The sequence below is a fragment of the Trachypithecus francoisi genome, unplaced genomic scaffold (assembly GCF_009764315.1).
Source record: "Trachypithecus francoisi isolate TF-2019V2 unplaced genomic scaffold, Tfra_2.0 Lachesis_group10, whole genome shotgun sequence".
Lineage (NCBI taxonomy): Eukaryota > Metazoa > Chordata > Mammalia > Primates > Cercopithecidae > Trachypithecus > Trachypithecus francoisi.
Window position 1 is genome coordinate 67,440,868 of NW_022681455.1, and position 24,886 is coordinate 67,465,753.

Here is a 24,886-nt window from a genome sequence, read left to right on the forward strand (position 1 = left end):
CTTTGCCATTCTAATACTACGGTAAGGACAATCCAAAATAAAAATTCTTTTTTTCCTTTTTCTTTTTTTTTGGAGACAGAGTCTCACTCTGTCACCTAGGCTGGAGTTAAGTGGCACAATCTCGGCTCACTTCAACCTCCATCTCCTGGGTTCAAGCGATTCTCATGCCTCAACCTCCTGAATAGCTGGGACTACAGTTGTGCATCACCACGCCTGGCTAACTTTTTGCATTTTTAGTAGAGATGGGGTTTCGCCGTGTTGCCCAGGCTGGTCTCAAATTCCTGGGCTCAGGCAATCCACCAGCCTCGGCCTCTCAAAGTGCTAGGATTACAGACATGAGGCACCACACCCTGCCTAAAGTAAAAATTCTCTTAAGAAATTGGAAGATACCCCTATTCTGATTCTACGAGACTGGAAATCTGTGTTATCTAAGTCCTGTAGCACTGTGCATGAGAAAGTAGAAGGAATCTCAGGCAGGGGTAAGAAAGTGAGCCAAAGTGCCAAGACTGAAATATGATCGGTTCAGCTAAGGCAAATGTTTTTTTTTTTTTTTTTTTTTTTTTTTTTTTTTTTTTTTGAGACGGAGTCTCGCTGTGTCGCCCAGGCTGGAGTGCAGTGGCGCGATCTCGGCTCACTGCAAGCTCCGCCTCCCGGGTTCCCGCCATTCTCCCGCCTCAGCCTCCGAGTAGCTGGGACTACAGGCGCCCGCCACCGCGCCCGGCTAGTTTTTTGTATTTTTAGTAGAGACGGGGTTTCACCGTGTTAGCCAGGAGGGTCTCGATCTCCTGACCTCGTGATCCGCCCGCCTCGGCCTCCCAAAGTGCTGGGATTACAGGCTTGAGCCACCGCGCCCGGCCTACAAATGTTAAGATGGAAAGGTAGGCAGGTGCTAAATTGTGAAGGGCCTTTAAAAAAATCAAATGAAAATGTATCTTGATACATACATATATATATATACACACACACATGTATATATGTATTTTTCTACAAAAAGTCTATCAGGCAAGGAAAGACAATAATGCCTGAGAAAGAAAATAAGAGGAGTTCTATAATTGCTCCACAGCATGGAGAAAGTATCCATGTTGTGGATCAGGGAGGGGAACCCAGACAAAGCCTGGTAATCCCCTTGAGTTGAGAAAAAGCTCGAAGTCAGAGGAGGCCATGGTAGGTAATGTTTGCAGGGTGGAGTAGAGGAGTGGTAACAGCTACATAGAGAATTCCAAAGATCTGCAGATCTCCCGTGAATCTTCAGCTGGGTACTGAAAAGTGCATTTATGTAAAAATTCTATCTGAAGCAGGGGGAAACACTTGAAAAGAATTATTGCAAACAATTCCAGGTGTTCATACAGGGTTGGATATAATGCCTCTTCCTACCAAAGGGAGTGGAAAATGTCATAATTCACAAGACATCATGGAAAACTCACAGAGTTGTGCCTCACATTAGGGAAAAATCTACCCTGGACTAAATGCTGCTCTTGTCCCATGTACCAAAGCATAAAAGCAAGATCTGAAAGATTCAAATCATTTCCAAGTGACTTAACTGCACCCCATGACAAGTTTAAAAATATTTATAGGAATACAAAAATGTCAAAAAACAGCAAGGCAAAATTTATGTCGGCCACTGAATCAGAAATTATTTGGAATTCAAAGAAAGGGGAAAATATAATCGATCATAAGGGTTTCCCAACCCATTGACATTGACCCAGAAATGATAAAGCTGACAAGATAAGGATTCATATATAAGGACATTAACAGTCATAATTATATTATATATTCAAGAAACTAGAGGAAACATTGAACATGTAAAATAGAAATATGGGTAATACAAAAAAGATATAAAATTCTAGAGTTAAGGTGAGCAAATGTTATTTTTAAAGAGTCAGAAAGTAAATATCTCAGGCTTTGCAGGCCACTTAAGGTATTCTTTCTTATGAAAACTTTTTAAAATGTAAAATCATTCCTAGCTCATGGACTATACAAAAAAAGGGCCAAGGGATAATTGTCCATGGGTCATATTTTGCTACCTCCTGTTCTGGAGGGCAAATCTACAATGTCTGAAATGGAAAATACATTGAATATGATTAATAGCAGAGTAGGCACGTAGAAGAAAAGTGAACTTGAAGACATAGCAATAGAAACTATCCAAAATGAAACACAAAGAAAACAAAACACTAAAGAAAAAGGAACAGAGCTTGAGTAAGTTACAGGACTACTATAAGCTGTCTAATATATACACAATTATAGTTCCCAAAGGAAATGAAAAATATTTGAAAATATAATGGCCAAAAATATTCCAAAATTTGGTGAAAAGTCTAAACCCACAGATCCATGAACCAACAAACCTGAAGCATAAAAAAAGTGAAGAAAATTATACCAGGGCACTTTATGGTCAAAATGCTTTTTTAAATGAAGAAAAGATTTTAAAAGCAGACAGAAGGGAGAAAAAAAGCCACATTACACAAGTAGGAATGAAAATAAAGATAACAGCAGATTTCTTGTTGGAAACAATGCAAGCAAGAACACAGTGGAGCATCATCTTTAAAATATTGAGGAAAAAAAAGTAACTCTAGAATTCTGCGCCCTATGAAGGTATCTTTCAAAAATAAAGGTACAGTAATGACATTTTAAGACATACAGAAGCAGAAAGTTTACATCACTAGCACACCTACATTCTAAGAAGTGTTAAAGGTCAAGAACAAAACAATACCAGATGAAAGTCTAAGTCAACACTAAAACATAAAGAGCACTGGAAATGATAACTATGTGGGAAAATACAAAAGAATGTCTGATATATTTAAATGTCTTTTAAAAATAATTGATCATTTCAAGCAAAAACAATGCATTGTGAGGTTTATAACACATGTAAAAATAAAACGTATGACAACAGCACAAATCATGGGAATGGAAAATGGGAAGTATAGTGTTGTAGGGTTTTTAAAATACACGTAAAGTATGTAATACACTTGACATTGGATCATGATAAGCAAAAACTATATATGATAAATCTTAAAATAACCTCCGAAATACCATAGAAAGAGCAATTGCTAATAAGCCAACAAAGGAGATAAAATTGAATTATTAAAAAATATTAATGCAGGCCGGGCGCGGTGGCTGAAGCCTGTAATCCCAGCACTTTGGGAGGCCGAGACGGGCGGATCACAAGGTCAGGAGATCGAGACCATCCTGGCTAACACGGTAAAACCCCGTCTCTACTAAAAATACAAAAAACTAGCCAGGCGAGGTGGTGGGCGCCTGTAGTACCAGCTACCCGGGAGGCTGTGGCAGGAGAATGGCGTAAACCCATGGGGCGGAGCTTGCAGTGAGCTGAGATCAGGCCACCGCAGTTCAGCCTGGGAGACACAGCGAGACTCCGTCTCAAAAAAAAAAACAACAACAAAAAAAAATTAATGCAAAATAAGTTTAAAAAAAGAATAAAAGAGGGACAAAGAACAGATAGTACAAATAGAAAACAAGCAACAAGATGATACATTTAAACCAAAACATATTCATAAATACATTAAATACAAATGATATAAACATATCAATTACAAGCCAGAGATTGAGACTTCCAAGAAATCCACTTTAAATATAAAGAAAAAAGTAGGTTAAAAGTAAAAAGATAGTAAATTATATATCATAGTAACATGATTCAAAATGAAGTTGAAATGACTGTATTAATATAATACTAAGCAGATTTCAGAGTAAACAATTTCACTAGGGAAAATGAAGGCCATTTCATAATGATGAATTATTCACATAAATTCATTGAGAGGACCTAACTATCCTAAACAAATATGCACTTAATAAAAGGGTGTCAAAATACATGAAGTAAACATACATAAAACTACAAAGAGAAATGCATAATGCCTACTTTGTTGAAATTTTGTTATAAGGAGCAGAAATAATATATGTTAAGTATTAGGACTAGCACTCAGCAGATGATAAAGGTTCAATATGTTATCTACTATTACTAGTATCAGAAAACTAAAAGATATTATAGTGGTTTATGCAATGCTTAAAGTTTTACTCACCTTTTTTTTGTTTTTGCTGTAAAATGTAGATTTAAAAATCTATAAATCACATTAAGTTCCATTCACATTGTACCTTAAATCCTTTTCTCCAGTCTCACCAGAGGAGACGTTCCTCTTTTTGTTCAAGTTTGACTTTTCCTTGGACTACAGAAGCATTGTGAAAGAGAGAAAATATTTTGAAAGAAAGGTCAGACAAGACATGGAAATGGAATGGACAGGAAACTAAAAAAAAGGGAAGCATCAAATATAGCTGTGTTAGACATAAACATGGGAACAGTATACACTGTGGACTACTAGAGGAAGGGAGGCAGTGGAGTATGGGTTGAAAAACTACTTGTTGGGTACGATGCTCACTACCTGGGTGCAATATATCCCTGTAACAAATCTGCACATATACCTTCTATATCTAAAAGTTGAAATTAAAATACGTGTGTGTGTGTGTGTGTGTGTGTGTGTGTATAGGCTGGGCGCAGTGTCTCACACCTGTAATCCCAGCACTTTAGGAGGCTAACGCAGGTGGATCATCTGAGCTCAGGAGTTCAGGACCAGCCTGGGCAACATTGCAAAACCATCTCTACTAAAAATACAAAAATTAGTCAGGCATGGTGGTGAAAGCCTGTAGTCACAGCTACTTGGGAGGCTGAGATGGGAAGATCACTTGAGCCTGGGAGGCAGAGGTTGCAGTGAGCCGAGATCATGCCACTGCACTCTAGCTTGGGTGATAAGAGTGAGATCCTGTCTCAAAAAATATATATATATATTATATATACACTATGTATATAATATATAATATGTATCTATAATATATAATATGCATATGTCTATTTGAAAACGATTTTAAAAGATAAAGAAGTGAAAATAGAACAAAAGATAAAAAATATATATGGCAGTGAGGTTCTAAGCTTAGTAAATGGGAGGGAAAGGGGTATTGACAGAAACCAGAAGCTTGGCAGAGCTAGATCTGTGCATGAAGGAAGGCAGGATGAGTTTGGGATATGTTGAATAAGAAGGTACAGCAGGATAACAGGAAAAGTGATACAGTCTGATATGAAGCAGAAGATATGGGGCTGGAATTGTTTTAAAGATCAAGTCTCAAGATGTAAATGCATGAGTCATAGGAAGACTGAGATAGTTGCCCTAATGTGTTTGCTGTCAGAGAGCAAATGATAATTAGTATAAATATTATGTTAAAAAAAAAAAAACCACAGTAAGCTTCAGGCATACAAAGAATAGAATAATTCAGAAATCATTTCACTGCCGTCACTTGATACTAGTTAATTATACTTCACAGGAATGATTCGGTGGGATGGTGGTAGGAGGAATGTTTTCTGTCTGACAGACTGACTCCAATGATCCAAGCAGACATGCTGGCTTTGGGAAACCTAGGTAACCTGAGTTGCAACCAAGAAGTCACTATTTGTCCCTTTTTAACAAAATATAACAAAAATTACTTTGAACTTTAATAGACCAGGAAGCATCAGGTTTTTTTTTCTGTATTATTATAGTCTGATATGGAGTATATGTATTACATAGAACGAGACTCTGTCTTAAAACAAAAACAAACAAAACATCATGAAATATATTACAACATTGTTATGAAGTAATACATTTGCCCTTCTGGTTTGTAGCTGTTACTAACCCATAAAGGAAGTCCTATAATGAAACTTTGTTCTGCTGTTTTATATTTCTTGTTAAAGTAATATAACCTCCTAAAAAACTTATCTTTGAGTACTGTGGGCATTCACCCAAGTATCTGTAAATGATAAAATCTATACTCTGCCTGGAGACAAGAGTGAATGCCCCAGAAGGAGGTTTAATACTTTATTATTACTTACCACACTTTATTTATTAGAGTACTCTAATTCTTACAAAAAAGAATTCAGAATTCCCTGTATGAAATGCCAAAAATAATCACATTGTTAAAAAAAGTTGTGGAATAATTTTGACTATGTATCATTTTTAATTTTCAAATAATGACCATACTTACAACAGGAATATTTTAAAAATCATAAAGCCCAGTAAAGAAAAATACAAATTTTTTTTCCTAGTAAATTAATGTTTAGCATTTGACAAATATGAGACATCCTTCATGAGGCTATTTTCTTTCTTTTTTTTTTTTTTTTGAGATGGAGTCTTGCTCTGCCGCCCAGCCTGGAGTGCAATGGTGTAATCTTGGCTCACTGAAACCTCTGCCTCCAGGATTCAAGTGATTCTCCTGCCTCAGCCTCCCGAGTAGCTGGGATTACAGACACCCACCACCACGCCTGGCTAATTTTTGTATTTTTGGTAGAGACAGGGTTTCACTATGTTGGTCAGGCTAGTCTCAAACTCCTGACCTCGTGATCTCCTGCCTTGGCCTCCCAAAGTGCTGGGATTACAGGCATGAGCCACCGCGCCCGGACTTCATAAGGCTATTTTCAAATTTACAATATTCATTTCTTCTACTGTCTCAATCTTTAGCTGAATCAATGTTGTCCAACCGAGAAAGGGAGAGATAACCTGATCTTTAGATTAAGAGAATACTCCACAGTTAGAAGGGTTTAGCAAACATTCAGAAACATTCCATGCCAAAGTTTAATTATGTAAACCAATTACAAGATAGAAAGGATTCCAAATCTTATATTCCTTGAGCACAACATAGATTGAAAAGGACACATATAACATAAAATGTTAATGTACATTAAATGTGACACAAAACTGTTTATTAGCAGCATAATGGGTGACAAGAAACCTGGGATGATAAATACGGGAAGTAAATTTAGAATCAGGAAATTTCTACACAAATTTCTAAATGAATTCAAATTCTATATAATGTGATTATCTTCTTATATGTGAGAGAAAACAGACCTAGAGAAAGTAAGAGATTCTCAAGATAACACAGTATAATGAAGACTCTAGAATTAGAACCAGGTAATCTGACAATTAGATCAGTGCGCTAAATCCTCTAGTAGTCTGTACCTCAGTAGATGGCTTAAATTTTCTTATTTCTTATGGTTTTTGTTGTTGTTGCTGTTTTTTTTTTTTTTTTTTGAGACGGAGTCTCACTCTGTCGCCCAGGCTGGAATGCAGTGGCGCCATCTCGGCTCACTGCAACCTCTGCCTCCCAGGTTCCAGCGATTCCCATGCCTCAGCCTCTGGAGTAGCTGGGAATACAGGTGCCTGCCACCACGCCCGGTAATTTTTTTATTTTTAGTAGAGATGGGGTTTCTCTGCTAAACCCAGGCTGGTCTCGAACATCTGACCTCAAGTGATCTGCCTGCCTCGGCTTCCCAAAGTGCCGGGATTACAGGGGTGAGCCACTGCACTCCCAGGTGAATTTTCTTTTTTCTTTTTTTTTTTTTTTTTTTTTTGAGATGGAGTTTTGCTCTGTCACCCAGGCTGGAGTGCAGTGGCCGGATCTCAGCTCACTGCAAGCTCCGCCTCCCAGGTTTACGCCATTCTCCTGCCTCAGCCTCCCGAGTAGCTGGGACTACAGGCGCCCGCCACGTCGCCCGGCTAGTTTTTTGTATTTTTAGTAGAGACAGGGTTTCACCATGTTAGCCAGGATGGTCTCGATCTCCTGACCTCGTGATCTGCCCGTCTCGGCCTCCCAAAGTGCTGGGATTACAGGCTTGAGCCACCGCGCCCGGCCGAATTTTCTTTTTTCTTTAAGAGATTATTTTATATTCTTCTATCAATAGATAATTACCAGGAAGTCTTGCTAAATCTCTAGGTTAGTTAAGTGCTCCCTTTCTGGGTTCCCAGACAACCCTGTACCTACCCGAATTTTAACTATGTAGGATAACTTTTTTTTGTTTTTGTTTTTGCCTGCCTGTCTACCCCTACTAGACTGCAAACTCTGAGATTTTAGACTAACCGTTAACCTTCATTATATCCCTCAGTAACTAGCACAGTATTTGGCAAATATCTAATAAACAATAAAAATATATATATAATGGTTGAACTGATTTGACTTTTTTCCGAAGGCGCACCATGATCCTTGTCAACTTCTCCAGCCTCACATCCGCAAACAGTGGCATAGAAGTCTTAGTTTTAGTTCAGCACAAAGACCAGTTTCTTACTGTACAGCTTTTGTTCAAGCAATCCTTTTCCCTTTACTCCTCCCAACTGCCACAAGACATCCCACTTCAACTCTCTGGAATCAATTTCTCCTGGAAGTTTTTCCTGACTCATGACCTCTTCCCAAAGTTGGATTAATGCTTCTTGTGAGCTCCAATAGCTCCCTGTGCCTTTATCTCTGCACTATACACATTACATCATAGGGTAATAACGCAAAAACTCTACCCAAGTTATTTTTCATTCATGTTGGTATCTTCCAAGATTAGCACACTGCCTGGCACATAGCAGATGAGTTAACAATGTGATTTGAATAAAAAGAACTCGGAACAGGGAAAGAATCTTGGCACACTGTGTGGGCCACATGGAGTGCAAGGACGTGGAAATGCAAATAATTGGTTGTTTACTATATTCTCCTAAGACATGGCTGGAACTAACAAAACAGAAAAAGCCTTTCCAATTTTGAGGCTAAAGTTCAAGTCACAAAACAAGCAACAAAAGCCTGTTTAGCAAGGACAGTAAAATGGTACAGGGCTATAAAAGAAGGGACAAATTAGAATTCAGGAAAGCAGGCCATTCATACAAATGCAAATAGATTGGTTCACAGGATAACGGGACACCCAATCATGTAAAAACTGATACAAGCCGGGCATAGTGGCTTAGGCCTGTAATCCCAGCACTTTGGAAGGCAGCCACGGGTGGATCACCTAAGGTCAGGAGTTCGAAACCAGCCTGACCAATATGGTGAGACCCCGTCTGTACTAACAATACAAAAAGTAGTCGGGCGTGGTGGTATGTGCCTGTAGTCCCAGCTACACGGGAGGCTGAGACAGAACTGCTTGAACTCCGGAGGTGGAGGTTGCAGTGAGCCGAGATCACACTACTGAACACCAGCCTGGGCGACAGAGCAACACTCTGACTCACAAAAGAAAAAAAAAAAAAAAAAAAAAACTGGTACAAAGATGAAAAACAATGGTTAAATTATATATTCAAAACCTGTCCCCCAAATGGCCTAGGTTACAAGACATCACCATTACTTTCAAATGAATGCACAAAGCTCTTCCCTTCTAATTCTTATTGTGGTAAAATATACATAACAGAAAATTTACCATTTTAACCATTTTAAGTGCACAGTTCAGGAGCATTACGTCCATTCATTATTGAGCAACCAACACCACTATCCATCCTAGATTCATTTTTAACACACGAGTCGCAGCCGAAATTTTCCTTTCATTAACTCAGCTTTAGCAACGTACTGAACTTTATGCACCACAAAAGTTTTTGCCAGATAAGGTTCAGAAACAGGGAAGAGTGAAATAAATCAATGATCCTTCGTGGGTTTCTGTTAACGGAATGTAACAGCGAAAGGCTTCACTTCATCAGCCCCCTCCCGCCCTTTTTGGCGTCATAAACCGAGAAATAACCAGATCAGCACCCACATCTCCCAAGATGCAAGGACTGGGTCCCGAAAGGCAGCTGTCCCGCCCCAGCGCAGATCCCCTGTAGCCTCCTTTCCTACCGCACAAATCGACTAGCGCAGGAACCGGGCTCTCTACCCGAGACTGCACGGAGGAGCTAAAGAGAGAAAAGGAGAAACAACATTGTGAGAAAAACGGCTAAAGTTCTCGAACTCCCTCTTTTTGCCCTCTTCTTACTCCCTACTCCTCCTCCACCTCCAGGTTCCATCCCTTAAACCCACAGGCGAGCCCCTTCTCTTGGACGCGCGCTTTTTATTGACGCAACCCTCCCGTTCTCGCGGGAACTTGGGAACGGGAGCCTGGTAGGGCGGACAAATCTCTCGAAATCTCAGTAGGGGCTGGAGCTGGAGGGGCAACTGAAGCTCCTGAAGGGCGGGGCACGGAGCTTGAAGGGGCGGGGCCTAGCCTCAGAGAGGGGAGGGAAGAGGCGGGAGGAGGAGGTGAGAGAGGCCGGGGGCGGGGCCGTGCGGCCGGGGACCTGTTGATCGCAGGTATAGCCGGCTGGCCCGGACTCCCTTGGGACTGGGGCGACTGCGCATGCTCGCTGGCCGCGCTGGGCCGGTAGCCTAGCCGCGGTGACGAACCGGCTCCGCGGTTGCGGTGTTTGCGGTTGCTGTGATGGCGATGTGAGGGGGCCCGGGGCGGGATGGTGCTGACCCGGGTAGGGCCGTCTTCTTCCAGCTGGACAACTAGCTCCTCCGTCCGACAGGTGGGGGAAGAGGCCGACCCTGGCGAGAGGTAACCCCCTTACTGTCTCCTCTGGCTCCCCCGACTCCCGACACCCACGACCCCTCCCTCCGTCCCTCTTTCCCAGGGGCCAGGAAGGAAGCGGCCTCCTCGTCTGCCGCTCGCCCGCCGCGGCCCCTCACCCGACTGCTGGCGGTCGGAGCCTGGCCCCGGCCCCGCTGAAGGTCGGCGGGGACGGCGGTGCGGAGCGCTCTGAGGGAGGCGAGGGGCCGCGGCGCGCTGCTCTCCCGGTGCCCGCGGCCGCCCCTGCCCCTGCGCTCGTCCCTCGACCCGTTCTTCCTGAACCTCGCGCCTGGCGTGTCCCTGCCTTCGCCTGCCCTTCACCCTTACTCCATCTTCGTCGCTCTGTCCCTCCTTTACCCGCTTTCGTGGTTCTGCTTTTTCATCCCGCGCCTCCCACGTGCCTTTTTGCCCGGGTGGTCCCTCCTTGGGAAGCCGCGTATCTCTGTGCTTCCATCCCTAGGCTGACTCCCCTGTCCGGAGCTCCTTACCCTGACCGACCAGGTTTCTCACTCTTGTTACCTCCATAATTTCTTCCTTGGTTTTATTTTCCTCTCATCCACCTCCTTTGGGTACTTCCTCCTGGTTCCCTTTTTGTTAGTTGCCGATTGTGTTTTGCTTTAGCATGGCTTTGCACTGGAGTTCATTCCATGCCCCATCTTACCTTCGGAAACCCTCACTCCCTTCGCTTTCGTTTGGTACCCTGCTTCATCGCTTTCTGCCTAATGGCCACTATCCTCCCGGTTTCCATCGTGGACCCAGTGAGTCTGTAATCTTAATTTTTTCCCCTCCAAAACTCTTCCACCCTCCCCCTCATTTGTATAAGTCAAGCCTCTTAACTTCATTCCATGTTTTACTTCTTATTAAATCTCTGAAGACTTCTTTGTGTCATACCCTTCTAGTTCTTGCAGCTTTCTGCCTAAGCTAGGTATCCACCCAGTGTTTCTAGTTCATCTTCCAGTTTAATAACATTTCTTCTTTCTTTACCGGTTGGTGGAAGTATCATCGAAAGAGTAACAATAAATCGGTTACACTTTTGATTAAAGCTTTAATTTTTAAAAATTATGTTTACCTGACATGCGTGGAAAAGCAACTTGAGTACAGACTTCATGAAACTATAACGGGTTAAGACTTGTTAAAGGTTGACCTGCAAACATACACTTAAAATTTGGAAATTGTCTTGTCCTCCATTAGGTGTAGCTGTCCAAGAACTAATCTTAGATGAAATTTAACAGAATTTCTTTTATAAAATGTATTATTAATTTGTTTTATACATTTGCTATTGCAATTGACTGCATAATTTTCCTGAGAGTCTCTGTTCTCTAATAAATGCATACAATTTCTGCTACCTTTAGAATTAGTGTGCTTATGGGAGACATACGTGAGAAGTATTAAATTGTTTAATTGAGCAAAAGAACTTTCTAAACGGTTTTGTAGTTTTTTTCTTCCATTGCATTGTGATCAAGATTTTGCTTAAATGAAACTTCTCTTTACATAAATAATGGTATAGTGTCTTATTTTGAAGGCATCTACTGAAGTAATTATGTTCAGTGAAGTTTGTCTTTATTGTAGGTTTGAAGATCAACTGGATTATGTATTTCGTTCTGGAATCTCAAAGCAGTCCACAAACAAATTCTTCCTTACGTTGTCTGTGTCAGGTAGGAATTAAGTTTTCTGTTTCTGTTTTAAGAAGGGAAATACCAAGGCAAAAAAAATGTAGTTCCTTATTCAAAGTGATTTAAAGTAAAACTAGGAGGCTCTGGTGTCATCAAACCAACTTCTTTGAGAAGAACTAGCAATTGTTGTGTATAGTAAGAGATGATGCACTCATCAGCTTTTAAGATTTTTTAAAAATGACTTTTCAAATGCAAGTAAAGATAACTGCGGCTTCTCAAGGAAGCTTGCACTTCCTTCAAAGCCAGGTCTTTTTATTTTTAGGTAAACATTCATTTTAAAAAAGTAAATGCCTACAAATTCTTGCTGGTATTTTTAGTGAGTAGGTTCCTGTGCTCTTAGAAATCAAATAAGGATTTGTGGTGGACAGCAGGCAGAAGACTAGAATTTCTAGTCAGAAGATATGAGCTCTTACGATGACTCGTGGCCATTAGTTTGTAGAACCCGCTTAACCTGTGTATCTCAATGTGTCCAACTGTAAAGTATGGATAATAAAGGTGGCCTCCCAGTAATCTCTCAACAGCAAAGCAAGCCCTAATCATTTAAACATGCTTAGGGCCACCACAGATAAAAATTTGCTATATAAATACTTAGTTTTTATCTCTTTAATTTTAGACTATGTAGTAAGGGTGTAATTGACTGCTTAAATCCCAAATCGAACAGATTTCTTTTTTAAATTTCAGACTTCTGTGAAAAGTCTAGTAGAATGCTAGTGAACTGTGGACTAGCATTCTATTAGACTTTTCTAATGTACTAGATAGATGTACTAAATAAAATGACCTGGCTTTGAAGGAAGTGCAAGCTTCCTTGACAAGCAGCAGTTCTAATGTACTAGAGTTTTCTAATTAGTACATTAACTAATGTATGAACATTAACTAATGTTCATACACAGTGAAACAGACACTGCAGCATTAAGTATGTAAAACAGATATTTCTTTTGTTTGCCACGAGTTGACACTGGAAGGAAATATAAGAGTTACACCTATATCTTTAGTTACATCCTTAATTTTGTTTTATATTTTTATTTTGTTTACATTAACTAAAATCTTTATTGTGTTTACATTAAAATCTTGTTGTGGGGGCTGTTTAGGGGATAGAAAAGCCAAGGATTTCCTTTGCTTTGATTTTAGGTATTGAGGAAAAACTGCTTAACATTGAGTTTTTTTATATGTACATGTGTGCTTTTAAATAAATGGATGGAGATGAGGGCATATGTATTTGAAGTGTTTTTTTCATGAGTTGTTTGTCAGGAAGAAGGTTTAGAGATGATTGGGAATAAGGTGGGGTGTGGCTCATGCCTCTAATTCTAGCACTTTGGGAGGTTGAGGCAGGAGGATCTCTTGAGGCCAGGAGTTCAAGACTGGCCTGGGCAACAGAGCGAGACCCTGTCTTAATTAAAAGAAAGAGGAATAAGAAGCAGAATGGTGATGTCGAAGAAAGCATTCTTAATGGACTCAGTGGTTTTTCAGAAAAGTTACAAAGCATAAGTGATTAGGCAGGTCTAGGTTTTTCAGAAGGAATAAAGTGAAACAACTCCACAGTAGGTTCACATTTTATTTTTAAAGATTGGCAGTTGTTAACAGGTACATACTTGGTTATTGATGATATGCTAAATTTAAAATAAATATTAGCTTCTTTTTTCTTAAGAGAATGTAAAAGTATCAGGCATATTATACCATTAAGAGACATCGCCTACTTGAGTAACTAACCCTTCAGGTAGTTCTTATTTTGATGAAAAAAATTTGATGAACTATCTCTCAACCAAGAAACCATTCTGAGAAAAATGTAGCACATTTCCTTTTATGGCATTAGGTCTCTATGAGATCATCCAGAATATAGAACATATTTCTAAATTGTGTTGTGAATATATTGATAATAGCCTGGGAGTGTTTTTTTTGTTTTTGTTTTTTGGGGTTTTTTTTGGGGACAGAGTCCCACTGTATTGCCCAGGCTGGAGTGCAGTGGCAGGATCTCAGCTTACTGCAGCCTCTGCCTCCCGGGTTCAAGCAATTCATGTGCCTCAACCTCCCAAGTAGCTGGGATTACATGCCCAGGGCACCATACCTGGCTAATTTTTGTACTTTTAGTAGAGATGGGGTTTCGCCATGTTGGCCATGCTGGTCTCAAACCCCTGGCCTCAAGTGATTCGCCCACCTCAGCCACCCAAAGTGCTGGGATGACAGGCATGAACTACTACGCCTGGCTGTAATCTGGGACATTTCTGTTAAGTGTTATGAAATGTTCTTTTGCTACAGGTCTTAATTTAACCTGAACTAGAATAAGTATTCCTTTATTGAAATGCCCTTGAGGTTGCCTATAGGATGCAGCTGTTTCATTCATGATTGGTTTTAGAGCAGTGTTAACTATGACACTTGCTCTTTGATGTCTTCAGATTGCCAGCAAGTCATGGGCTTACATTGGAAATACTGCTATCTATAAATGTCTAAGCAGCAAGGTCAGGCCTTATTGGCAATAAAAAATGTAAGACTGTGGAAGCCTATATACCCTTTACCATCTCTTTTATCTTTTGGAATTGAGAATCCCAGATTTTTAGAACAGCCTCAGGTTTACTCTATTTGGTATCAACAGAGAAACATACAACTTTTTAAAACATTGTTTGTCTTACGTTCTAAAAAGCTATCCTCATTTTCTTTCCTTTGAAAGATGTCCTTTCTCACCCTCTCCACCAAAGAGAAAAAGTTAGTGTTCTATTTTTTTCTTAAGTATTTCTGTAATTCATGCAAAATGGTATATGTCTGGCCCTTATGAGTTTATTTTGATGAGTGAGGAGTGGCTGCAAAAGTTTCTAGACAAGGGATTTTCCTTACCTGTGCCCTTTAGTGTAATGATTCTGATAAGCTTACCTGTGCTGTGAATCACTTTTTAAAATGAGATAATGTTTGTGACGAAAGTTGTGTATGTGAATGATTGTGGGGCAAAAGGAGGTCATGAGTGATGATGATCTACAGAGTGAGGCAGGTGACAGCTGGCTTGGTCATTTAATTTTATTTATTTATTTATTTATTTATTTATTAATTATTGAGACGGAGTCTGCTTTGTTACCCAGGCTAGAGTGCAGTGGTATGATCTCAGCTCACTGCAGCCTCTGCCTCAAGGGTTTGAGTGATTCTCCTGCCTCAGCTTCCTGACTAGCTGGGATTACAGGCGCGTGCCACCACACCCAGCTAATTTCCTTATTTTTAGTAGAGACAGGGTTTCGCTATGTTGGCCAGGCTGGTCTTGAACTCCTGACCGCAGGTGATCCACCCGCCTCAGCCTTCCAAAGTGCTGGGATTACAGGCATGAGCCACCGTGCCCAGCCTGGCTTGGTCATTTTAGAGCAGGGATGTACTCCAGTGACTGAGCATGTTTAGTCCCTGCAAGAGGGAGCTTACAAAGATGGGCAAGAGGTCAGGGCCTCAGCCAATCAAGAAGGAAATTGAATGTAAATCAAGAAATATGACTATAACTCAGATATTCAGACTGAACCAAACCAATGCAGACCTAACCAATTCAGGTGGCCAGAATTTATACCATGTAGCATGTTTAGGGATGCAAGACTAATCCACATGTCACTGGCTGATTGTTTGCAGTTTACTGCTGTATGGTCTGACTTGGTCAAGATTAGCTCAAAGATCGTAAGGGCCAGTGCTTATGTTGATTGGAGTTCTGTGCTATAGATGACTGGGATTTAGGAAAGATGGCGGCTAAGTGTACCTTCTGCCAAGAAACTCATTTTCCTACTCCCCTGAGTCTGCTACAGAACATGACTGTTACAATAATATTTTGTTATTCACAAGAGAATAGCATTCTCAAGATTTCTAAGAGTATTCCTGTTTTGGCCAGGTATGGTGGCTCATGCCTGTAATCCCAGCACTTTGGGAGGCCAAGGCAGGCAGATCACAAGGTCAGGAGTTCAAGACCAGCCTGACCAATATGATGAAACCCCGTCTCTACTAAAAATACAAAAATTAGCTGGGCTTGGTGGAGCACGCCTGTAGTCCCAGCTGCTCGGGAGGCTGAGGCAAGAGAATCACTTGAACCCTGGAGGCAGAGGTTGCAGTGAGCCGAGATTGTGCCACTGCAATCCAGCCTGGGTGACAGAGCGAGACTTCATTTCAAAAAAAACAAAAAGTATTTCTGTTTTGGGCTTCCTGCTTATTCCTTTAGAGAAGGCCCAAGAACATCAATGCAAAATTAGACTACCTAGTATTAAATGTACTGCATTAACCTCCTTCTAGATTTAGAACATCTCTGTGTTCCCATCATATTTCTGTTTAGCAAACTTCAATTTAATTAAATAGTATACCGATTACATGTTTTTCCCTCAGTTGGTCTCAGATCTGGAATGTCAGTCTCAGTTCCCACATATTGTCGTAGTGTGAGCCCCTCATCTAATTGTGTGTGAATCTGCTGTTCCTTCATTTGGTATCAGTTCTTATATGTCTCTCTTAATGGGAGCCTCTCATTAAATTGCATGAACATTTCAAAGTATGTATATTTTTTGCACGACATGGCCCCTGAATCCAAGTTTACTACATTCTCTGGTGTTCGGGTGAAGAAATCAAATTTTTCTTAAAGCTAAAGGAAAAGTCTGAATATATTGTGCTTAATGAGAGTGATATATTCGTTGCCAACGTGAGGCCTAAGGGATTTTTAAGGATTTTTAAGTCGGTCTGTAGGCTGCTTTTGCCTTATGTAGTATCTTTTGGGCATCATTATTCAGACTATCAGTATTATGGGCTTTGAACCCATTTGTTTCATGCATGCTAACTTGGAAGTAGAATTAAGAAACTGGAGCTGTTGTCACCATAGTTTATGGAAGTAGTACCTTTTTTCCTTAGAGTGACAAAGGGGAGTGTCTGGAATCTCCAATTTGTTCAACTTCTTTACCGTCTAGCTTAGGAGAAAGAACATCCTCAGGGTATCTATGGGTTCATAATTCAGGAGTCAAGGCTGTTCCATGATTTCTGTGAGAGAATCTGATCATTCCCTATGGTTTCCAGTCCATCCTGAGGGACCTCTGAGCTGTGACTCTTAGTTTCGGATGTATCCATTTCCTCTTTTAGGTTCTGAAGCACTCATGAATTCTGACTATGTACAAGATAGTTAATTTTTTAGGATCACTGTGGATAGTGCAGGAACATCTCCCACATTTTTCCAGATATCTATGCCTGGACTCTCCTCTGTGGATATTGGATGTAACTCAGCTGATCTGATGGGAGCGAATATCCCTATAAGTCTTAGAAACTTTGCTTGGTTTTATGTACCTAGTACTATATTTGAAGGAGTTAACTATACACTCCAGCAGTTAAAGGGATGGCCTGGTATTCGTAGACTATGCTATCCAGTAGAAATATGTGAGATGTATAATTTAAATTTTTCTGATAACCACTTTTGAAAAATTAAAAATAAACAAGTAAAATTAATTTTAATAATAATTTAATCCATATTTCCAAAACATTATTTCAAGATGCGACAAATATTTTTAAAACATATTAATGAAATATTTATGTTCTTTTTTGTACTAAGTCTTTGAAATTCTTTGTATACTTTATACTTACAGCATACCTCAGCACACACTACTTTTTTTTTTTTTTTTGGAGACAGAGTCTTGCTGTATCGCCCAGGCTGGAGTGTGTGGCACAATCTCAGCTCACTGCAGCCTCAACCTCCTGGGCTCAAGCAGTCCTCCCACCTCAGCTTTCCGAATAGCTAGGATCACAAGTGTACACTACGACACCCAGCTAATCTTTGTATTTTATTTAGAGGCAGGGTTTTGCCATGTTGCCCAGGCTGGTCTCAAACTCCTGAGCTCAAGCAGTCTGCCTGTCTCAGCCTCCCAAAGTGCTGGGATTATAGGTGTGAGCCACCATGCCTGGCCCACACTACTTTTTTTTAGTGTTCTACATTTTTAACAATTAAGGTAAAATGTAATCCCATCAAAACGATAAAGCTATGTTTAGTGGAAAAATATTTTACACTGCTTCTGTGTTTGGATTTTAATTTAAATTAATTTAAAATTAAATAAAATTAAAATTCAGTTTTTCAGTCACAGTAGTCACATTTCACTTGTTCGGTGGACACATGTTACAAATGGCCACCACGTTGGACAGAGCAGCTCTAGAGGACCAAGAATGTCTTTCAGATAAATCAGTAAGTTTGTTTCTTTGAGAGTAAGCTAACTTTCCCCAAGATATTAATAAGGTAGTTGTCAGATTGTTCACCCTATCAGGTTTGATTGACAGAGAAATCAGATCCCTTCTTGTCTCTAAGGGCTTTTCACATAAGTTTCTCACTTAGTTTCAGAGTCATTTCCTGTTTAGGGTCCCCCTGTAGCTTTTTTTGGATTGGTATTTGTAGTTCACTTGACTGGATTCTCTCTTAGTGACCTAGGATATGACCCAGTAAGGAGCCCCATTTGAATAGACCTCCAGATGATTTCAGTTTTGTGCCACTTTGCCAGGGCCAGTAGAACAAAATGAACAATTCAATCTCACGTAAGTCAGCTGATTCCAATAGTTTCAAAGGCATAGGTTTAAAGTAACAGGTTCCAAAACAGCCAGCAGACTGTGCAGGAGGGTCATGAAACTCTTAGCTTCTGGTAGGTACAGAGAATTCCTTGCAATGGAGAATCTGCCATGCATCAGCTAGGTAAAAGGTAAAAAGCTCTTTCTGCAAACTTCTTGAGAGGACAGACCTGAGTTTTTTTTGTTCATGTGTGGCGTTAAGAATCTGTGTAAGCCAGAGATTTTGCACTGTTAGCACACAGAATGAATTTGCTCTGTTGCTGAATTTTGTTTGAAATACACAGTTTGTTTTGTTTTTATAACTAGTTGGTGGCATCTAAAATTAAGGAGATTTTACCTTTAGGGACAAAAAAGACTTCCAACTACCTCTTAAAAATTTAGAAGACCCTGATAGTGTTATGCCAGCAAGGACTGACTGGAGCTAAGTAGCCATTGCTCCCTATAGCTGGAAAACAAGTAGTTTATAAGAAGAGGATCAGACAGATCCCCTTTGAATCCAACGTTCTCTGAATTTTTTTTCCCTTTCTCTCTTTTGCTTGCTCTCCTTTTCCTTTAGTCCCGTCTTTGTATTTTTTCTTCTACCACAAAAATAAAAATATTTCTTCTTTTAGGCAGGGGGAGGTAGTGGAAAACAGATTTATCAGCATCATTATGTATATATCTGTACATGCATATTTCTATTTAGGGGATAGTCAATACAAAGGAAGTATATTAAAGGAAAGTAAGCAGCAACAATAGAATAAAAAGCACAGCAGGATACAAGAGTAAGGGTGGAAGAAACTGCAAACAGGCCTTGAACTTATAAAGGAATTTTATCACCAAAATTTGTTCATGCATATTTCTGTTTTCAGTATATCAATGTAATAATTCCTTTCTCCAAGTTGGTTGAGTTTCAGGAGACAGGTAATAATAGTTACTATTTGTGGAATATTTAATACTAATTTATTGTTCCTTAAATATTAAGTTGAGTATGGTGTGCCAGGCAATGGGAATACAGCAGTGAACAGAGTAGTCAGAATGTCCTGCCTTCATGGAACATTCATTTTAGTGAAGGAGAAATATTAAAGACTAATAAGTAAAATATTTAGTATGTTAGGTGGAGATAAGTGCTGAGGAAAAAATAAAGGACTAAAGAGATATGGTATGCCAGGAATGGAGAATTAATATTTTTGATAGTACAGTCAGAAAAGGCCTAGCTGGGAAGCTGGTATTTGAGTCAAGGCCAGAGAGAAGTGAAGGAGTGAGTCCTGTGGATATCTGGAGAGAACAGTGTTCCAGGGAACAAAAGTGCAGAGACCCTGAGGCAGGAATATATTTCATGTGTTCAAAGAGTAAAAAGGAAATAAGTATGATGGGAGTGGGAAGAATTGTAGGAGATGAAGTCAGAGAAGATTCAGATTACATCATATAATTTTATAAACATTTTAAGACAATAAGATTTGAAGCCACAGAGGGTTTGGAACAGAAGAGAGAGACAAAAGCTGGTTTTTTGAAAATAGAGTGAAGAGGGGGAATATATTATTTACGGTAGAGTAGGTATAGCTGCTGTAACAAAAAGTTACGAGACATAAAAGTCTGAGCAGTCTAAGTAGGGAAGACATTCAGTAATCCAGAATTTGTCCATCTTTTTGCTTTACCGTTCTTGAGGACTTGGTCCTAATCTATGTGATCAAAACTAGGGACACTGTCAAGTTGGTATTCCAGCCTGTAAGAAAAAGGGAAGCAGATGAAGTCCAGAGCAAAGAATTTCCTTTTAAACAAGTACTGCAGATATTACATGTTTCACTTCAGTTTACATTCCATAGATAGGATCACTTGACATCAAGGGAGGTTGGAAAATATAGTCCCAGGCTGGGTGACCATTTGGCTAAGAAGAAGGGAAAACAGACGTGACAAGCAGTCTACCATAGTCTGCCACTTTGGTCTTCATCCTACCTGTTGATTATATTCCTACATTTCTTCCTTAAGGGAGACAATCCATAGTACCATCCACTAGTTGCATTAATCTAAGCTCACTGAGAGACACAGTGCTTTCAGATCTGTAAGTCCAGCGACCTATAAACAAATCACAGTTATCTACTCCTCCATCCCTCCCACACATACCCAGCATATGATGGTGGATCAGAAACAGGAAAACAGTAATAAAATCTCCCATTTGGGAAAATAAACAATGAGAAAAGTCTTTTCATGAGAATGATGAAGATCTCATGCCCTCACAGTGGATTAATATCCTTAGTTCTGCTTTCTGGTAAGAATGAATGCCAATATTCATTGCATTAAGATCCCTGTCTTTGCTGTCTGGGTGTTTTTTCCTTACATTAACCTCTGTGGCCACATCTGAAGTTGATGTTGAAAGTTTGCCCACTTTGAAGGCTATGCAGTTTTCATAGCCTGCTTCTTGCTCCTGCAGGTTTGCCAGCTTGTAAGTTACACAGTCACAAGCTTTTGCACCCTAGCTTATGATTTATTTGACAAATACTATCCTGTCAGAAACATAGTAGAATTCTTACAGGTTTCTCTCCATTCAGTTCTCTGTGCAGTAACTACACCAAAGTTATTTTCTGGATGTGGTTCTTAAGCCTGCCTTATTTATTTCTGTCTATGCACCCAACATCTTTTGATGGCCTCATTTTAATGAAGTACATCCTCATACCTCATTTTAATGATCACTGTCTTAAAACTATTCAAAACAACAAGCATTGGTGGGATGGCAGCATCCTTAATCTGATCTTAACTGCAGAGCTGGATCCCTTGGTTTTGTCAAAAATTCCTTTGAGCAAGACACTGAACCTGATATGGGTATTGGCTGCAAGGCCCTGCCTTTAAGCGGCCTTATTTCTTTCCATCTTTGCTTGCAAACTAGCCAATTCTTGCTTGAGTAAACATGGCAAAGAACCACCAACACCCAGTATTGTGGCATTTTTCATCTACTTTTTCTGGGGCTATGGGCTTTTTATGGGCACTAGTTGGGCAGATTATTGTAGCCAACGATTTAATCAGTTGTTTTATTTCCACGTAAGAGTGGTTATTAGTATCATAGTAGTATGTTTTCCTTTTGCCTGCTACCTAATTACTAAGCTAGTACTGTGTCCGGAATTGGTGGGTTCTTGGTCTCGCTGACTTCAAGAATGAAGCCGTGGACCCTTGCAGTGAGTGTTACAGTTCTTAAAGATGGGGTGTCCAGAGCTTGTTCCTTCAGATGTTCAGATGTGTCTGGAGCTTCTTCCTTCTGGTGGGTGCGTGGTCTCGCTGTCAGGAGTGAAGCTGCAGATCTTTGTGGTGAGTGTTACAGCTCTTAAAGGCAGCGTGTCTGGAGGTGTTCCTTCTTCCCAGTGGGTTCGTGGTCTCTCTGGCTTCAGGAGTGAAGCTGCAGACCTTCACAGTGAGTGTTACAGCTCATAACGGCAGCATGGACCCAAAGAGTGAGCAGCAGCAAGATTTATTGCAAAGAGTGAAAGAACAAAGCTTCCACAGTGTGGAACGGGAGGATGGGGTTGCCGCTGGCTGGCTCCGCAGCCAATCCACTTTACAGAGAGCTGATTGGTACATTTACAATCCTTGAGCTAGACCCAGAGTCACAGAGTGCTAGTTAGCTAGTTACCAATTGGTGGATTCACAAACCCTGAGCTAGACACAGAGTGCTGATTGGTGCACATACGATCCTCCAGCTATAAAGTTCTCCAAGTCCCATCCAGTTCAGGAACCCAGCTGGCTTCACCCAGTGGATCCAGCACCAGGGCTGTAGGCGGAGCTGCCCGCCAGTCCCCAGCGGGGCCTGCACTCTTCCGCCTTGGGCTATAGATGGGACCCGGCGCCACAGAGCAGGGGGCGGCACCCATCAGGGAGGCTCAGGCCATGTGGGAACCCACTGGGGAAACCCACCGCAGGGGGAGGAGCTCAGACACAAGGCGCTGCAGGTCCCGAGCCCTGCCCTACCGGGAGGCAGCCAAACCCTGCGAGAATTTGAGTGCAGCGCCCGCAGGCCGGCACTGTTGGGGGACCTGGCACAACCACCACAGCTGCTGGCCCTGGTGCTAAGTCCCTCACTGCCCTGGGCTGGCGGTGCCGGCTGGCCCTTCTGTGTGTGGGCCCGCTGAGCCTGCGCCCACACCCGCTGGAATTCACACTGGCCCGCTGAGCCCGCGCCCGCGCCCGCCAGAATTTACATTGGCCCGCGAGCGCAGCGTGCAGTCCCGGTTCCCGCCCGAGCCTCTCACTCCACACATCCTGGCAAGCAGAGGGAGGGAGCTTCGGCCTCAGCCAGCCCAGAGAGGGGCTCCCAGTGCCGCAGCAGGCTGAAGGGCACCTCAAGCGCCACCAGAGTGGACGCTGAGACCGAGGAGACGCTGAGAGTGAGGGCTGCTAGCACTTTTGTCACCTATCAGTACCACGTTTTAGGATTTTGTTATGGCAGTATCTTAATTCTGATATTAATTTCTATATTAAGGAAAAGACTGAGTTAGGTGGTGTGGGTGCTAGCTGGACCCAAATCCCAAACCTATATTTTAAGTATTATACTATTCATATATATATAACATATATATATTTTAAGCATTATGCTATTCATATATAACACATGGGAGGTGGGGGGAGAGAGAGAGAGTATACCTCTTCCTGATGGCTAGTTAACTTCTGAGATCAAGAACTTAGCTATACCTCATACTTACTACAATTCCTAGCCTATAGTAGGTGTTCAGTAAATATTTGAATGAACGAATACCTATTTTATACCTGAGTAAAGTATAGAGACTTGGCCAAACTTTACTCAGAATCAAAACCAGAATCTAATCTAAACCCTACACACAAGAATATATGTACAGGAGAAGCTATCTTCGACCTCATTTCCACAAAATAGGGAATATCTTATATAAAGATAGCATTGTTTGATCTTAGAAATAGTTACCATAAAATCTTTTGATGTGATTATTAAAGTTTAAAATAGCAGTTGTGGGAGCTGGTAAAGTCTACATCTTTATGATGGAGAGAAGAAAAACTGTGTCAAAGAGTGAACATGGTCTTTATTCCAACATTTTTAGTACCTAAAATAATTATGTCAGGGGCAAAGACAGATTTTTTAAAAATTTAAGCAGTATTTGAAATGTGAGGAAAACTATCCATAGCACATTGAAGCAATCATTGTATCAAAATATTTTAAATAGTTTTTTATACACACATACATACATATATGTATACATACACATACATATACATGAAATTTCAGAAATTACCTACTTACGGAGTTACTTTAAAATGGTGAGTTCCACTTCTTAAAAATTAATGCGCTTTTAAGGTTTTGGGTATTCACGAGGGTTCCTACTGAACTAAGAAAGTGCTCTATTTGTTATTGCACTTTGAATTATACGTAAGTGGATCCTTAATAGAGATACAATAGTTAATGTTGATATTGAAATTGTGAATGAAAAAAACTCTAAAACTTACAAGCCTTCAAAGGACATGTATCTTTTATATAAGTTGAAAATAGTAACTAACAAAACATAGGTTTCCTTAAGATAGACTTTTTTATGTCTACTATTTTGTTTGAGATGTTACTTTTTTTTCTCATAGGGGGAACGGTGTATTTTTAACAACGGGAATCAGTAACTGGAAGTACAAGATTGGTTACTTAATAATGCTTAAAATGAGGCTTTGATCAGCAGAGGTAAGAATATAACTTTTTTTGCACTTGATTCTTAATAGATTCAAATATTTGCCAAATTTCTCTGAAGAACTGATTCAAGAATTGGGAAGAGTCAGATTTTACCCCACTTGCAAGCTAACAAGTTAGTCTGCCACAGTGCCATGGATGTTGGCAGGACATGAGACTCATGAATCAAGGTGAAAGATGGTTTATGCTCATAGCACTAGCTAGAGTACCAGGTTACACCTGTATGTGAGTAGGTTGTGTTACAGGAGAAGAACCCTGAATTTGGGGAACCTGAGTCTTTTAGAATGGACAATAAACCTGCCTTTTTTCCCGGAGGGAGGCTTTATCTCTATTATACAGAACAGTAAACAAATCTGCCCTTTGCTCTAGTATAAGACACTATCTCTGGCTTCTAAGATTGTTCACTATACAAACATCCTTGAAAAGATAGTCTGGAACAAAGGCCGTCTATGTCTCAGCTTGTGAGACGTGCAGAAACATGAGAGGTTTGTGAAGAATTATCTTCCAGCACTTTCTTACTCTAAACTGCTTTTTATACTTATCTTACTTAACAGTCCAAGAAGTTATTTTTAAAATATGTACTGTTGATAAGGATGATTGTTATAATTTGTTTTTAAATAGTGAAAAAAATGGAAACTACTGAAATCACCCAACAATAGGGGATTGTTTAATTATAACATGTTCCCAGTGTCATAGTTAACAATT

At 40.5% G+C, this 24,886-nt stretch overlaps 2 protein-coding genes across 11 annotated transcripts in view; one reads left to right on the top strand and one right to left on the bottom strand.

Annotated features, from left to right (window-relative positions):
• COL9A1 (collagen type IX alpha 1 chain) overlaps window positions 1-9,918 on the bottom strand; it is a 178,569-nt gene extending 168,651 nt beyond the window's left edge. Inside the window, exons 1-2 of one of the 3 annotated variants that reach the window (XM_033217578.1) lie at window positions 9,787-9,918; window positions 9,607-9,662 (exon numbers count right to left, since the gene is read on the bottom strand). The gene's annotated coding sequence lies outside the window, so the exon portion shown is untranslated. Of the gene's footprint in view, window positions 1-9,526 lie in introns of all 3 variants that reach the window. The other 2 variants (XM_033217577.1, XM_033217576.1) reach the window with 2 other exon arrangements.
• FAM135A (family with sequence similarity 135 member A) overlaps window positions 9,914-24,886 on the top strand; it is a 144,442-nt gene continuing 129,469 nt past the window's right edge. For 5 of the 8 annotated variants that reach the window (XM_033217566.1, XM_033217569.1, XM_033217568.1 and 2 more), the window contains exons 1-3: window positions 10,005-10,303; window positions 11,885-11,970; window positions 24,082-24,175. The gene's annotated coding sequence lies outside the window, so the exon portion shown is untranslated. Of the gene's footprint in view, window positions 10,304-11,884; window positions 11,971-24,081; window positions 24,176-24,886 lie in introns of all 8 variants that reach the window. The other 3 variants (XM_033217565.1, XM_033217570.1, XM_033217567.1) reach the window with 1 other exon arrangement.